A 15087-nucleotide genomic window follows, 5' to 3' on the forward strand; every position below is an offset into this window, starting at 1 on the left:
ACTAAGAGTGGGATGTCATTAAAGTTCATGTGCGTGTAAAGACAGGTGTCCCAATACTTTTGACAATATAGTGTATGTACGTATACTGTATATATATATATATATATATATATATATATATATATATATATATATATAATGTAATGAGATAGATAGATAGATAGATAGATAGATAGATAGATAGATAGATAGATAGATAGATAGAATTATTCATGTTATAGGAATATTGTAATTTTTGGGGGAGGTAGCAATCCTAAATTGCTCATTTGCATAACACCCCCTAACCCCTAGGAGTCTAATAACACTGCTAGCACTAAGACCTGGCTCCCATCCTGCAGTTAACATAAATTAAAGCAGGCAGAGTCCCATATAAGGATATCAGGATATTTCCCTTAAAATGTCTTAGTTCCTGTTCAGTTTGCAAACTTTCCAGTCACGGCTTCCCACTTCGGAACAGCAGCCACAGTGATGAGTGACTCCAAGAAACGTCAAAAATTATTTCATACCAAAGCAAGGGACCCAGCCAACTCCTACTTTAGATAAGGTAACAAGGCAAAGCTATTTCTTTCATGACATGCAGGGGGAAAAAAAAATCTGAGCTTTAAATCTCATCAGGACTAAAACCTGCAGCTGGACTGTATGAAGTGATACATTGTCCAATCCTTGATCCTTACCAGTAAGAATGTTCTGTTGGTTTGAATTGATCTGTCAGTGATATTTTTGCTGTTTTATTTGCAGTTGGTGCTGTTGTAGATATTGAGGGAAAAGGCGTGTGGGAAGAACACATTACTATTGTAAATATTTGTGTTGTTCTGCTATGATCCGGGGAGATAATCCAAATCATTCTAGAATGCAAGAATTAACATATAGATATATATATATATATATATAGATATATATATATATAGATATATATATATATATCTATATATATATATATATATATAGATATCTAGATCTATAGATATCTATCTATAGATCTAGATATCTATATATATATATATATATATATATAGATATATATAGATAGCTATATATATAGCTATCTATATATATCTATATATATATAGATATATAGATCTATATATATAGATAGATAGATATATAGATAGATAGATAGATAGATAGATAGATAGATAGATAGATAGATAGATAGATAGATAGATAGATAGATAGATAGATAGATCACATAGAACTACAAATTCCAGCATGTCTTCAAGTTCTTCCAAATGTAAGCCGTGGATTTAGAGCTACTTAGTAATAATGGAATAATATAGATAGATAGATAGATAGATAGATAGATAGATAGATAGATAGATAGATAGATAGATAGATAGATAGATAGATAGATAGATAGATAGATAGATAGATAGATAGATATGAGGCAGAGCTATAAATTCTAGTATGTCTTCAAGTTCTTCTGTCTTTCTTAATGGTTAAAGATAGATAGATAGATAGATAGATAGATAGATAGATAGATAGATAGATAGATAGATAGATAGATAGATATTGGACTTGATGGACTTGATGTGTCTTTTTTCGACCTCAACTACTATATGTAACTATGTAAGATAGATAGACATGCTGTAGAACTATATATTACAGGAAGTCCTCCAGTTCTTCCAAATGTAACCTATAGAATTACTGTTATTTAGTAATGATAGATAGATAGATAGATAGATAGATAGATAGATAGATAGATAGATAGATAGATAGATAGATAGATAGATAGATAGATAGATAGATAGCTAGCATGGATAATATGGTCTTTTCAGCAAAGAAAACCTGCAACAGACCATTGCCAGAAAATATAGAATCTTTAATTAAACATAAAAAAATGTTTTACTGTTTTTTTTTGCTACCATAGAATAATTAATTGGCCATGTGCAATACACATGTGAACTTGGTCTACCTTGCAAACCCCTTTTGATATCATCATCCATGGTCATGTGTGTATTCTTCGAAAGTGGGAGAACTTGGCCACCAATTGTGAAAATGCAGTCTGCTGATTAGCTTTAAGGCAAAAATTCTGGCCAAGCTCATTTTTTTAACTTTTTTGAACTTCTAACTCAGGTGCTAAGGAGTGACCTACAAACCAGTCCAGAATTTGAAAAAACAAGAGTGGATAATACAATTGTTTTTCAGCACTCTGATTATTTATGATAAATTGGAAAAGTGGTGTTTGGAAAGAGAAACTCTCAAGAGGATATAGATGTTGGGTTTAGGTACTGCAAATGTACTGGTGTTCCTCTACCAGGAACTGTCATTTTTGTTCCTTTCATCATTCTTGATAGATCTCAGATTGTGTTTTCCCTTGTTCCTTCACACTGCAAAGTTCTAATCTGTGACATTACTTGTCTAAAAACTATAACTTCCAGTTCTTACAGCTCAAAAATTGATGTAATCTTCCCAACAATTGGTAGTAGGCTCTATAGAAGATAAAAATTAAATGTTTGTGTTTTAGGTGTGTAATGTGGTGGGTCACATTAAAGGTCTATGGGTAACTTAAAAGTACAGATCATGGATGGTTCCCCATGTTGCTAACTGCCAAGCACCTTTGCAAAATTTACATTTTAGTTTCCAAGAAAACACTCTTTTCCTCCACAGTGGGGCAGTGGGAATGTTCTTCTACTGCCACATGAGCTAAGCTGTTTACCAGCATGATATAGTGGAAAGGATTGATAGGTTTATCCAGTATATAATAGGGAGGATGGACCCATCATCAGCATGATATAGTGGGGAAGATGGACCCATCACCAGCATGATATAGTGGGGAGGATTGACCCATCATTGACATGTTATAGTAGAAAGATGGACCCATCACTAACATGATATAGTGGGAAGAGGGACCCATTGCAAGCATAATATTATAGTAAGATAGCCCCATCACCAACGTGATATGGTAGGGAAGATGTATCCATCATTAATATGATATAGTGGTTGAGATAGACCCACCACCAGCATGATATAGTGAGGAAGATGATATGGACCCATCATCAACATTACATAGTGGGAAGGATGGACCAATCACCAGCATGATATAGTAGGAAAGGTGAATTTATCACCAATATGATATAGCGAGGAAGATGGATCCATCACCAGTATGACATAGTGGGGAACAGTTGCAGCTGCTCCATTAGGGGTGCCACCCCCCTAATCCATGTGCCCGGCCCCTAATCTATATGCAGGGCCCCGAAGCTGCCCGTGACCTGGATGGGGTAAGTGGGGGGCTGGTGGGTGGATGGGGGGGGTGTTCCTTGATTGACCAAGCGACGGGGTTTTGATTGATCGACTGACTGAAATGGGTCGGGGGGGGCGTTTGTATTGTTTGCACCCCCCCCAAAAAAATAAAAAATGGAGCACCAGCTGCCACTGGTGGGGAAGATGGTGATATCTTACCAGCATGATATAGTTAGAAAGATGGACCAATCACCAGCATGATATAATGGAGAACGTGTATCCATCACCAATCACTACCATGACATAGTGGAGAAAATGGACCCATCAGGGGTTCTGGATGAGATAGATGTTAATGCTCTACATTAACCTATTCACTCAAATGTGACACACAGGTTGTACTCATATTCAGAGACAGTCTCTACTTTAATCCTAAACCTAGGGTTTTTGACCAAGCATCCTTGAGACGGACACACCTCTGGACATCATAAAGCTTGTGGTTAAAGGAACTTTAATTTGGATTAAGCAAGTGGTCATATATCTACAAAACAGCACAACAATAGGGTAACTGCTGACTCTGGGGCACATCTATCTTTGTGTCCAGAGTGAGATGTGGGCACTTTCGTCCAATGGCCTTCCATAATAAGAAAGTTGTCCCACTGGCATCCAACTGCCCTTTTGTGTCTCAGGCACCCTTACAATCAGATCAGTCCCCTGTGTGCAGTGCCTTCAGGCATCTGTGTTTGTTCACCAGTTTGTTCGACCACCAATGACTTGAAATGACTACAATTTACCTTTAGAGCATAAATAAACCCTAACTTCTCTTGATTACTCCTTTTTGGTCTGTTATATATACCATTGAAAGTGTTTTATTATAACTGTTTAATAAGGGCAAAGCATGATGTTCCTGATGTTTTTGGAAGGGCTAAAATGTATCTTTTGGTGTTCCACCAGCAATTAGGTTGACCGCATTTATCTCTGCTCTGGGTGGTTTGAAGGGTATGTAAACCACAATGAACTTCTTTTATATTGCTCCCTTTTGATCTGTAAATATACCATTGAAAGTGTTTTGTTATTATTATTGTAGCGCTACCCCCACAGGAGCTGCTGTAGATCCACACAGGTCCTTTCTGTAGTCAGTGCAGGACAGCCAGGCACACAGCAGTTATCCAGTTATCCATTTTAATTAAACAGTCTAGGGGTGTCTTTTTTTGTGAATTTATTAGCTGGTAAAACTTGAGAGGTGGATCTGGAAGTGAAGCAGGTTACTCCAAAATGGAACAGAGTGCTAATGTAGGACACTTTTATCTTAATAGTAGCACAAGGAATCACTAAAGTAATATTAATCAGCTAGGACAGTCTATACTTATAGGCAGGTGCAGTCTATTTTCTCCACTGCAGGGGGCGCTTGTTTGCAAGGGCAGTCCAGGAGGAAAAAGGACGTCGAGAGGAGCTTAGTTCCTCTATGGTCTCCTCTGTCACAGAGAGGCAGCATCCAATTGGATGCTGGCACCCCATGTGGCTTTGGTGGCCATCTTGGGTCAGGCATAGTCTATTTAAGACCCTGGCTTCCAGGTTTTGCTTGCATTTTGTGTGTGACTAGAGTAGGGACAGGTTACCCATCTGGCAGGGAAAATGCTGAGCATCAGGGAGAGGTTCCAAAGGAGAAGGGAAAGCGCAGGTACACGCCATAATTCTGGAAGCTCCACCATTTGGGTACGGCCAGTCCGCATTCCTCCCCTCAAGACAGACGCTGTCAACACACCACAGTCCTTCTTCTACTGACACACCGCTGTAATATGCTGTGAGTTCTCCTGTTCTGTGTTGCCGAACTTCTGCCTCTGCACCACGCTGCACCTACCCACATACTGGCACAGCTTGGGGACCATTCACCAAAAATGTAGAGCAAATCTTAGAGGTAGTCCACTTTCACAACAGGAGACCATGAAAACTTCAGCACAAGAGAGGGAACTATGTGGGGTCCCGAAGCGTACACAGCCCATGAGCAGGGCCCTTAAGAAAAGGTCCAGCATCCAACCCCTGGATGCAAGCAGTCCCTGGAGCTCATTGGTCCATTCCCACACAGGGGAAAGACCCTCTCCTTTGGACTCAGGAAACCACACACCATCTGGGCATACCTCCCCAGGGATTGGACAGACTCTCGGGGAAAAAACAGAATCGCGCTAACAAAAAGTGATGTCAATATTCAAAATAAATGATCAAGATAAATCACAAGCATAAATGAATGCCAAAAAGTGCATTAGAATAAATAAACTCAAGCATCTGCATGTGCACATATAAATTGATAAACTAAAATATGTGCTTTACAGAAAAAATGTGGTACACAAATATGAGAATCACTAGTTCATATAAAGTCCCGTGAAAAGAATATAGTATATAAATGTTGATGAATTGATGATAAACATCTAAACACCCGTGCAAAATTTGAAAATTAAAAAGTTCATAAAATGCCAGCTGCATGTCATCAGAAAGGTGTTGAGTGAAGGTTGTAGTTGAATCCACCACCAAAACAGCAGGAATAGACTCTTACCAGAGCTCCACGATCCCGCGTGACAGAGGACCTAGGAGTACATGTATACATATACTGGATGGCTTCAGGCAAACCAGAGAACCTCAGTAACGGGCGGTCCCCTCCCGACAAATCAGATCACGTTGGAACTCCCATGGTGCATGTAAGATATATATGAAAACTCCATAGTGTAAAACCGTCATTTATTAAAGCATAAAAACAGAAGGAAAAACACTCACAATGTTGCAGTTAAAATCGAGCCTGAAGTCTGCTCAGCCAGCCGGAGCACGAGCAGACAACCCGTCCTCTGGGTATACGAAGCACGAGGTGACGTCAGTGTGTCGCTCCTGCCTACGCGTTTCGTAATAACTTACGTCGTCCAGGGGCACTTGAATCCGGGACAGTTGGCAAATCTGGTGTAATGCAATTATCGTGGGGCCCCCATATACTTGGGGCCCCTGGGCAGTGTCCAGGGGTGCCCATGCATTAAGATGGCCCTGCTGTCACCAGGTGACATCAAAGGCAAAAATAAAATACACCTATGAACTGGTAATCTGCAATCTATGACATTTTTTCGTTCTTGGGGTTCAGATCCAGTTTGAAGGGCTGTTGGTGATGCAGAGGAAATTCTGTTGGACATTCGCTCTTTCAGCTGACATAACAATCACAGCAGGCGGCTTCTGCAGGAAAAGTTATCAGCCATGTCGGTTGTAAAGTTTTCAGCAGATGACACAGATAGGGACATTAGATAAGAGCGGCCTGGCTATGAATGAGGCTCTGTGTGCTGCTAATCATGTCCTGTTATATTTCAGGCATGCTGCCTTCTGCAGAATACAACGGATAATGAGAAATCCGCATTGGAAGCTTCCAATCAGCTCCTGACAGCCTGTGTGCTGGCCGTCATGTGAGTGGCGTCAGGATACGCTTCTTTAGTGAGAGCAGAATGGTCCTCATTCACAGAGGCAGCCAGCTTCCCATCAACAGAACGAGAATCCGTTTGTCCTGGGTTCACACCTTTGCGCTGCAGGGACGCGTGATTTACAGAAGCACGCGTGTTGAACATCATGCTGCTCTTCTTTTTTAATGGCACCCCATTACACCTTGCCAACACATACACTATATTGTCAAAAGTATTGGGACGCCTGCCTTTTACACACACATAACCTTTAATGGCATCCCAGGCTCTTGACCAGGGAAACACAGACCACACTGGTCTGTGAGAGCAAAAGTGATACGAATTTAGTTATATACTGCTGACGGTTGACTGGGTTTCCGGGAGACCTGAATTTCCCTGTGCCTGGTGAGACTACCTATGGTGGTCATCTATAGTCGGTAAGGAGCGCTAATACTCACTTGGGTGTGAATTACCTTGGAGCCTGGACCCTTTTGCACTTCTCTTTGGATTTTTTTCTTCAAATTGTTTATGGACCTTTTCTGATTTATCTAGTCATACTGTGTTTATTGGATTTGAGACTTCTTTTCAATAGTGATATACCGTACTTACCCTTTTTTATATATGTGTTATAATATCAATTATGTGTTTTATACTTTATCACTTATCATTTTTATCATTTTCTATGGTACCTGCCTTAGTTTTATTTAGTGTGAGAGTTTTTTCACCAGTACTGGATTTAATTGGATAATTTATATTCCATCTATTCATCATTTGTGCATCACTGCTAGTTTATTTATTTATTCATGTATTTTTTGTGTGTGGTACTTGCATTCGTTTTTCTTTTTTTCACCATGAATTTTTTTTTTTTTTTTGATCAATTCAATCATTACTTCATTATCTTAGCGCTGCACCTTGATTTATCACATTGTTTTTGAGTTTTGTATTAGACTTTTTGGTGCTGGCTGCTTTTTTTTTACAAGTTTTTTTTTTCATTTCGAGCGCAGCGTTAACCCTAGGGTTTTGTTTACAAAAGTATTGGGACACCTGCCTTTACACGCACATGAACTTTAATGGCATCTCAGTCTTAGTCCGTAGGGTTCAATATTGAGCTATAACAGCTTCAACTCTTCTGGGAAGGTTGTTCACAAGGTTTAGGAGTGTGTCTATGGGAAGGTTTGACCATTCTTCCAGAAGCGCATTTGTGAGGTCAGACACTGATGTCTGATAAGAAGGCCTGGGTCGCAGTCTCTGCTCTAATCCATCCCAAAGGTGTTCTATCAGGTTGAGGTCAGGACCCTGTGCAGGCCAGTCAAGGTCCTCCACCCCAAACTCGCTCATCCATGTCTTTATGGACCTTGCTTTGTGCACTGGCCCAAATCATTTGGTGGAGGGGGGATTATGGTGTGGGGTTGTTTTTCAGGGGTTGGGCTTGGTCCTTTAGTTCCAGTGAAGGGAACTCTTGAGGCGTTAGCATACCAAGACATTTTGGACATTTATTTTTTGCTACAAACTGTAAATGAATTAAATAAACACCAACATTTTGAAAAAAAATGTTTTCATAGTTTGTTATAAAATCTTACAAACAGGTAGTTTTTCTCCTTCACTGATGTGCACTGATGAGACAAGACTGATGGGCATTGATGGGCAATGATAGGCTGCACTGATGGTCCCTGATGAGGTGGCACTGATGAGGCTGCACTGATAGGTGGCACTGATAGGCACTGATAGGCGGGACTGATGGGCACTGATAGGCAGCACTGATAGGTGGCACTGATGGGCACTGATAGGCAGCACTGGTAGGATGCTGGCACTTATGGGCACTGGTAAGCGGCACTGGTAGGCAGCACTGATAGGTGACACTGATGAGGAGGTACTGATGGACACTGATTGGTAGCACTGATGAGCACAGATTGGCAGCACAGGTGGGCACTGTTGGGACTGCACTGATAATCAGGACACTGATAATCTGTGCCCCGATCATCAGTGACAGGTCCCTTTGACACAAGCCGGTTATCGTCTCTCCTCACGCTGTCAGCATGAAGAAAGGAATGCTGATAACCGGCTTCTGTTTACATTGTGATCAGCTGTGATTGGACACAGCTGATCACATGGTAAAGAGCCGCTGACTGGCTCTTTACCTCAAGCTGTGACCAGCGGTGTCCAGAGGATACTGCAATCACAGGACGCTACCCCCGCGTGCCGCAGCGCGCGCCCGGCTGGCGCAATCACGGGAGGACAGCCTATGACACCCACCCAAAACTGCCCAGTACATTTGATGACATGACAAACGTTGTTTGAAAGTACTTTTTAGATTGAGCGGACTTTCCTGACCTAAAACCACATTCACTGCTAGAAAAAAAAATATAAATTATCCTATTTTTTCTTGTCACTGCGGTCAAAAGCGAACATCAAATTGACCTCACTAACCATCAGAAAATTGAAGGAACATCTAGATGTGAATGTAGCTTTAGTAATCTGCCAGCATCCATCTATACCGGTGGCTCCACCTTCAAAGAATCACTCCACCAAAAACTGAAATTTCAGTGTTAGTTGGATGTTGGAGAGTTAAAATACCCAACTATTTCCTTTATCCCTTGGGGGACATTGATGTAATTCTAGTGATGATGAAATGAGATTTCAGTGCCTCTGTTGCAAACTTTAAAGATACATTTCTCCCCAATGCCTATAGCTACAGAGGTCAATGAGAGTTTGTTTTAATGTGCTTTTACTTAATGCTTAAACATGTTAACATCCGTAACCTGGTCACTGGGGCACTATAACCACAGCAGACATCCAAGACTTCCCTGTACCATCTTTTAGGGCGCTTAGGTCACAAGACTGGCCAAACAGAATTACCAATCTTTTGGTTAAGTAGGACATTTTACAGTTACCTGGAGTTCAGATTTAAAAATTGTGCATATAATATCTGAGCCTATGCAAGGTCAGACAGTGTGATCCTTTTATGTGTGTCCCTTCTGCAATGCTTACTGAAAGTGTGATCAGCAGAGTGGTTGGGGAATGTTCATGCCCCCTCCCACACTATGAGATAATTATACATCTGTACATTCAATTCAAGGACAATAGCGGAATGATACCAGTGGCAGCTACAGAAATGAAAGCAATTTTAGCTTTACATGTGATGTGGAAATCACCAGAGTCATTAATGCTGATCAGCTTTTATTGTCAGTAACATTTAAAGAACTACTGTGCATATACAAAGGAGATAAGGAAGAGGTGCTTAAAGGTGGGTGAGCATGTACTTCTAGTAAGTAATCTAAGCCATTATTGTAAAGTTTGCCAGATAATTATATTAATGGGACTTTTTATTTGGTTTATGCACTGTGCCCTCTAGTGGCTATCTGAATTATAGACATTGCAATCAGCATCTTAATTACATGACCACAGTGAAAAAGGTATGTACTTTTTAAAAGGTCTGTGTCTAGGCAAAAAAAAAAAATTAAGTGCGTGTAATATCTATCTATCTATCTATCTATCTATCTATCTATCTATCTATCTATCTATCTATCTATCTATCTATCTATCTATCTATCTATCTATCTATCTATCTATCTATCTATCTATGTATCGATAGATAGATACATTTTAGGTGCTAACTCTTAAGTGCAGTCACTCAAAGCAACCAATCCGAATATATTGTGTACTGGTCCAACTTCGGCCAAGTGAATTGTGATTGATTTCTATGGGTTACTGCAAAATTATTATGAGCACTTTACTGAATAAGACTGAAGATTTTCAAACCATTAACACAAAGGAAAAAAAAAAAAAAAATATATATATATATATATATATATATATATATATATATATATATATATAGTTATATTGAAATCTTTGTATCGTCTTACTTTATGCATATGGGACTTCTGTTTTATGTTAATCCATCATTTAAAGTGATATTAGGCCCCCATTTTTAGGGCCTTTCAGCAGCTGATTTAACCACTTCAGCCCTGGAAGATTTGGCTGCTGAATGACCAGGCCATTTTTTGCTATTCGGCACTGCGCTGCCTTAATTGACAATTGCGCGGTCGTGCGACGCTGTTTACACACACACACTTCCCTGTTCTGCCCCTTGTGCTCGCGATCGCTCGTGGCCGGCGGTCATCGCGACCGTTGGCCACAAGCATCGGCACCCCCGCAGTGCAGCACGCGTGCTATCCCGACCCCACGAGCCGAAGCATAGCTACAACGGTTTGCGGGATCATGCCGACCTGCCGCAGTAAAATGATGGCGGCTGGTCAGCAAGCGGTTAAAAGAGCAATAGGGGGGAGGAACTTTAATACATATATATAGATAAGGGAATGTTTAAGGATTGACTAGATGAAATCAAAGATGTGGGTAAGGGAAGATGAAGAAGAACAGGCCAAGATGGTGGTCAGTGGGCCCCCCCCATCATGTAGATCATCTCTTCCCCACCAGAAGGTCCTTTTCTGTTCCAGCATTACTGTGTCCCCTGGTGTACAAAGCCAGCTCCATAAAACCATGGTTTGATGAGTTTGGTGTGGAGGAACTTGAGTTACCTGTACAGAGCACTGACCTTAGTGCTATTATGAGCCAGGTGTTCTCTTCCAACATCAGTATCAGACCTCACAAATGCTTTTTTGCCTGAATGGAGAGAAGTAAATTATACATTAAAAGAACAATGGGGGAGGACCTTTAATACATATATATAGATGAGGGAGAGTTTAAGGATTGACTGGATGAGATAGAAGATGTAGGTAAGGGAAGATGAAGAAGAAAGAATTTGTGGTTTGCAACAGTGGGCCCCCTCATCTTGAAGATCATTTCTTCCGGACCAGAAGGTCTTTTTCTGTTCCAGCATTACTGTGTCTCTGTGTACAAATCTAGCTCCATAAAGACATGGTTTGATATGTTTGGTGTGGAAGAACTTGAGTTGCCTGTACAGAGCACTGACCTTAATGTTATTAAGAGCCAGGTCTTCTCCTCCATCATCAGTATCGGACCTTTACAAATGTTCCTTTGCCTGAATGGGCACAAATTCCCACCGACACCCTCCAAAATCTTTTGGAAAGCCTCCCTAGAGGAGTGAAGTCTGTGATAGCCACAAGGAAGAGCAACTCCATATTAATGCCGATGGTTTTGGAAATGGGATGTTCAACAAGTTCATATAGGTGTGATGATCAGGTATCCACAAACCTTTAGCCATAAAGTATATTCAGGTAAAATCATTGATCGTCTCCACTAATGCTGGGAAAAATAAAACTGCCATAAGGTTTTTTTGTTTTTCTGCAGAGAACAGGCAGGGTTTATTACACTGAAATCTAAACAGCAGTAAAACTAGACAAGGTGCTGATCTCAGCAATATGCAGGAATGAGGCACTGATAAACACAATAGGTAAAGGCAGGTACACACATACAGGTGTCCTCCTACTGAACCTGCAGAAACTTCCCGAGGGCATGCTAAACCATGAGAATAGAGCACACAATAGGAAACGTTACATTCGAAGACACTAATCTTATTGTTATTCTATTAATCATCATAACTCGTCCTCATTAAAAGGAGCAAACAGACCCACGCAGTAATTTTTACCTTCCCACTTCAGGAAAAACAAGTTTGACTAACAGATCACACCTGTGTTATCAGCTGCTCATAAGTGGTATGGTACAGTATACTCTCTGTAATCCTTATAATCCATGTCCAGTATCCGTATCAAATCCAAGTCAGTCGAGTAACCTTCCTCAACCTTTTTACCCTGAAGGAACCTTTGAAAATAATGTTTAAGACTTGGGGAACCCCTGTTAAAACCAATTAATCGGGGGTCAAATGCCCCTTATATTAGTGGCTATGGGGAAGAATGCCACCCTTACAGACATTCAAGATCACTGGGTTCATACAGCTGGTACTGTCAAGTGGCACTGGCCCTGAAACTTTGGAGGCGCCATCCAGTGAGAGGTCAATTAGCCACAGCTAAAGGAACCCCTAAAAACCTCTAGAGGCTCCATGAAATTCTGGTCGAGGATTGCATTAGAGAACAGAAATAGTCTGAAACTATCCAGTCCTTTCATTTTCTAAACTTTGCCAGAAAAATGAGAGCTGGAGCTTATAAGGATATCATCTATCTATCTATCTATCTATCTATCTATCTATCTATCTATCTATCTATCTATCTATCTATCTATCTATCTATCTATCTATCTATCTATCTATCTATCTATCTATCTATCTTCTCTTTCTCTATTCTTATCTCTCTCTGCCTTCAATTTCCCAATAATTCTTCCAATAGCGAAGAGATTTGGGTTCCTTGAAATGTTTTAAAAGATATATTGGAGTCAACTGGCAGCTTTTATTTGTCCTAGGACTTCTGTAGTGGTCCATAGGGAAAAGTATGAGGTGTGCCAATTTTATGAGGTGCGCCAATTTAATTCCCAGAATGGACTGTAAAAAAAACAAAACAGGAGCATTTTCATGGTGGAGAATCCACTTGTCTGGCCTTTTCTGGTCTTTTCCTCCGAACTGATTGCCGTAACCTTTTTTAGAATTTCCAGGTAACAATGTTGGTTTACTGTTGTACCATGTTCTATGCATAGTGAACTATCCCCTTTTGATCAAAAAAACACACCAGCATGAGCGTACGAGGGTTCATACTCTGTCCACATTTGCATCCGTTTGCGCTTTTGGCTGCTCACTACTTGCGTCATCCTGGACATCTTCCCGCCCCTCCTTAAACCACCTATGCCATTCAAAAACACTTAATTTCGCCATTGAATGTTTACCATAAGCCATAACAAATTTTCACTCCCACTTTTCCCAATTTTCACGCAAAATTTGATGTTAATCCACTGCTTCAGATTCCTGTCACTCATTTTCCACCAACAGTGCAATGCACACACATGTTACTTCTTCTACTACTCCGTAAAGACTGAGTCAACTGGTCTGCGACCAAGGGGGGTGCAAGTTAGAACATTGCAGAACACGCACGAGTGTGAAGACTCACCACCATAGTGCTACACCGCGGACATTCCGGGAATTAAATTGTCACACCTTGTACATATAGCATAAGAAACAGAAGAACCACTCCACATATACAAGTCCAGAATGGTGTTTAATTTAAAGGAGAAGCTTCACTTCCATTTTTAATAATGTGTTCTGGTTCCCAAGGGACAGAGTACATGTAGGGCGTTGTCTCTTCTTCTTAGGTGTTGTTTAAGGCTAGCTGTGAGGTAGGATAGGGCACCCCTCCTCCCTCCATGGTCGTCCAAGCTTCGGCTACTTGTCTTTGTTCTGGACTGCTTTTCTGATAGTGACAATGATGAACCATGTGTGTTGGCATGACTCTATCGGGAGTGCACGTGATAGGGTGACAACGCAAGAATTGGAAGACAGTTGTCTTCCCATGACAGGAAGTCTCTGAATATGGATCTTTATGGCACCATCACCCAGTAACAGCTTTTGAAATGCTATTTACATGTTAAGGCTTAGGCCGCGTACACACAATCAGACTTTCCGACGGGAAATGTTCGATGACAGGCTGTTGTCGGTAAATCTGACCGTGTGTACGCTCCATCGGACAAATGTTGTCAGACTTTCCGTGGACAAATGTTGGCTGGCAGGTTTTCAAATTTTCTGCGGACAACTGTGTGTTGTGATTTTCCGAGCGTGTGTACACAAGTCCGTCGGACCAAAGTCCAAAGTACAAACACGCATGCTCGGAAGCAAGGACGAGCCGGAAGCGGTCGGTCTTGTAAACTCGCGTTCGTAATGGAGAATTAACATTCGTAACGCGGCAAATTATGAAACGTTGAAATGCAGAGCACAATTCTCTTCTTCTTTAATGGGATAATAATGAAGCTGCTTTGCTGGTGATACTGATGGAGTTCTGCCAAACGTATTTAAAAAGGCTTTTTTTTTTCCTAGTGATATCAAGAATAATTTTATTATGTTTTTTTATTTTTTTGGTCAAGTTACCACAACACCATTATTTCGTAGTTTTTTGTCCCTTGTTAATTTTACATTGTATTTTTTAAATGTAACTGCCTACTCCCAAACTGTCATTTGAAGTAAAACACATAGCCAAGTATTATTCTACACAATTTTTTTTATTGTACATTAAAAAAAGAAAACAAATAAAATTAGACATGCTATCTGCCAATAGAACTTAACTAAAAAGTGCATTCTATGCATCCAAAAATATAGAAAATATAACAAATCAAATCATTATTCAACCAAAAAAATAATGTCAAAGCAATAACTCCAAGGCCAATAATAAATAACGCGTTATCTCCTCCGATTCCGCAACATGGCTGGTTGACGAAAGGATGTTCAGAAACTAACTGAAAAGTGCGAAATGAAAAGTGCGAATCAACACTCACCAAACTTCTACTAACACAAAATTAGCAGAAGGAGCCCAAAGGGTGGCGCTAAAGAGCTGAAAAACAATGTAGTAGTTCACTACATTTGTAATTGTTGGCCAACAATTGTATGGCTGTGTGTATGCAAGACAAGTTT

The 15087-nt window shown here is 40.4% G+C and overlaps 1 protein-coding gene across 2 annotated transcripts in view; it reads left to right on the forward strand.

Annotated features, from left to right (window-relative positions):
- The first annotated feature begins 378 nt into the window (after nt 1-378).
- LRRC32 (leucine rich repeat containing 32) overlaps nt 379-15087 on the forward strand; it is a 77722-nt gene continuing 63013 nt past the window's right edge. The window contains exon 1 of one of the 2 annotated variants that reach the window (XM_073612864.1): nt 379-544. The gene's annotated coding sequence lies outside the window, so the exon portion shown is untranslated. The remainder of the gene's footprint in view (nt 545-15087) is intronic. The other variant, XM_073612865.1, reaches the window with a different exon arrangement.

This window comes from Aquarana catesbeiana, linkage group LG02 (assembly GCF_042186555.1).
Source record: "Aquarana catesbeiana isolate 2022-GZ linkage group LG02, ASM4218655v1, whole genome shotgun sequence".
In the NCBI taxonomy this organism is placed as follows: Eukaryota; Metazoa; Chordata; class Amphibia; order Anura; family Ranidae; genus Aquarana; species Aquarana catesbeiana.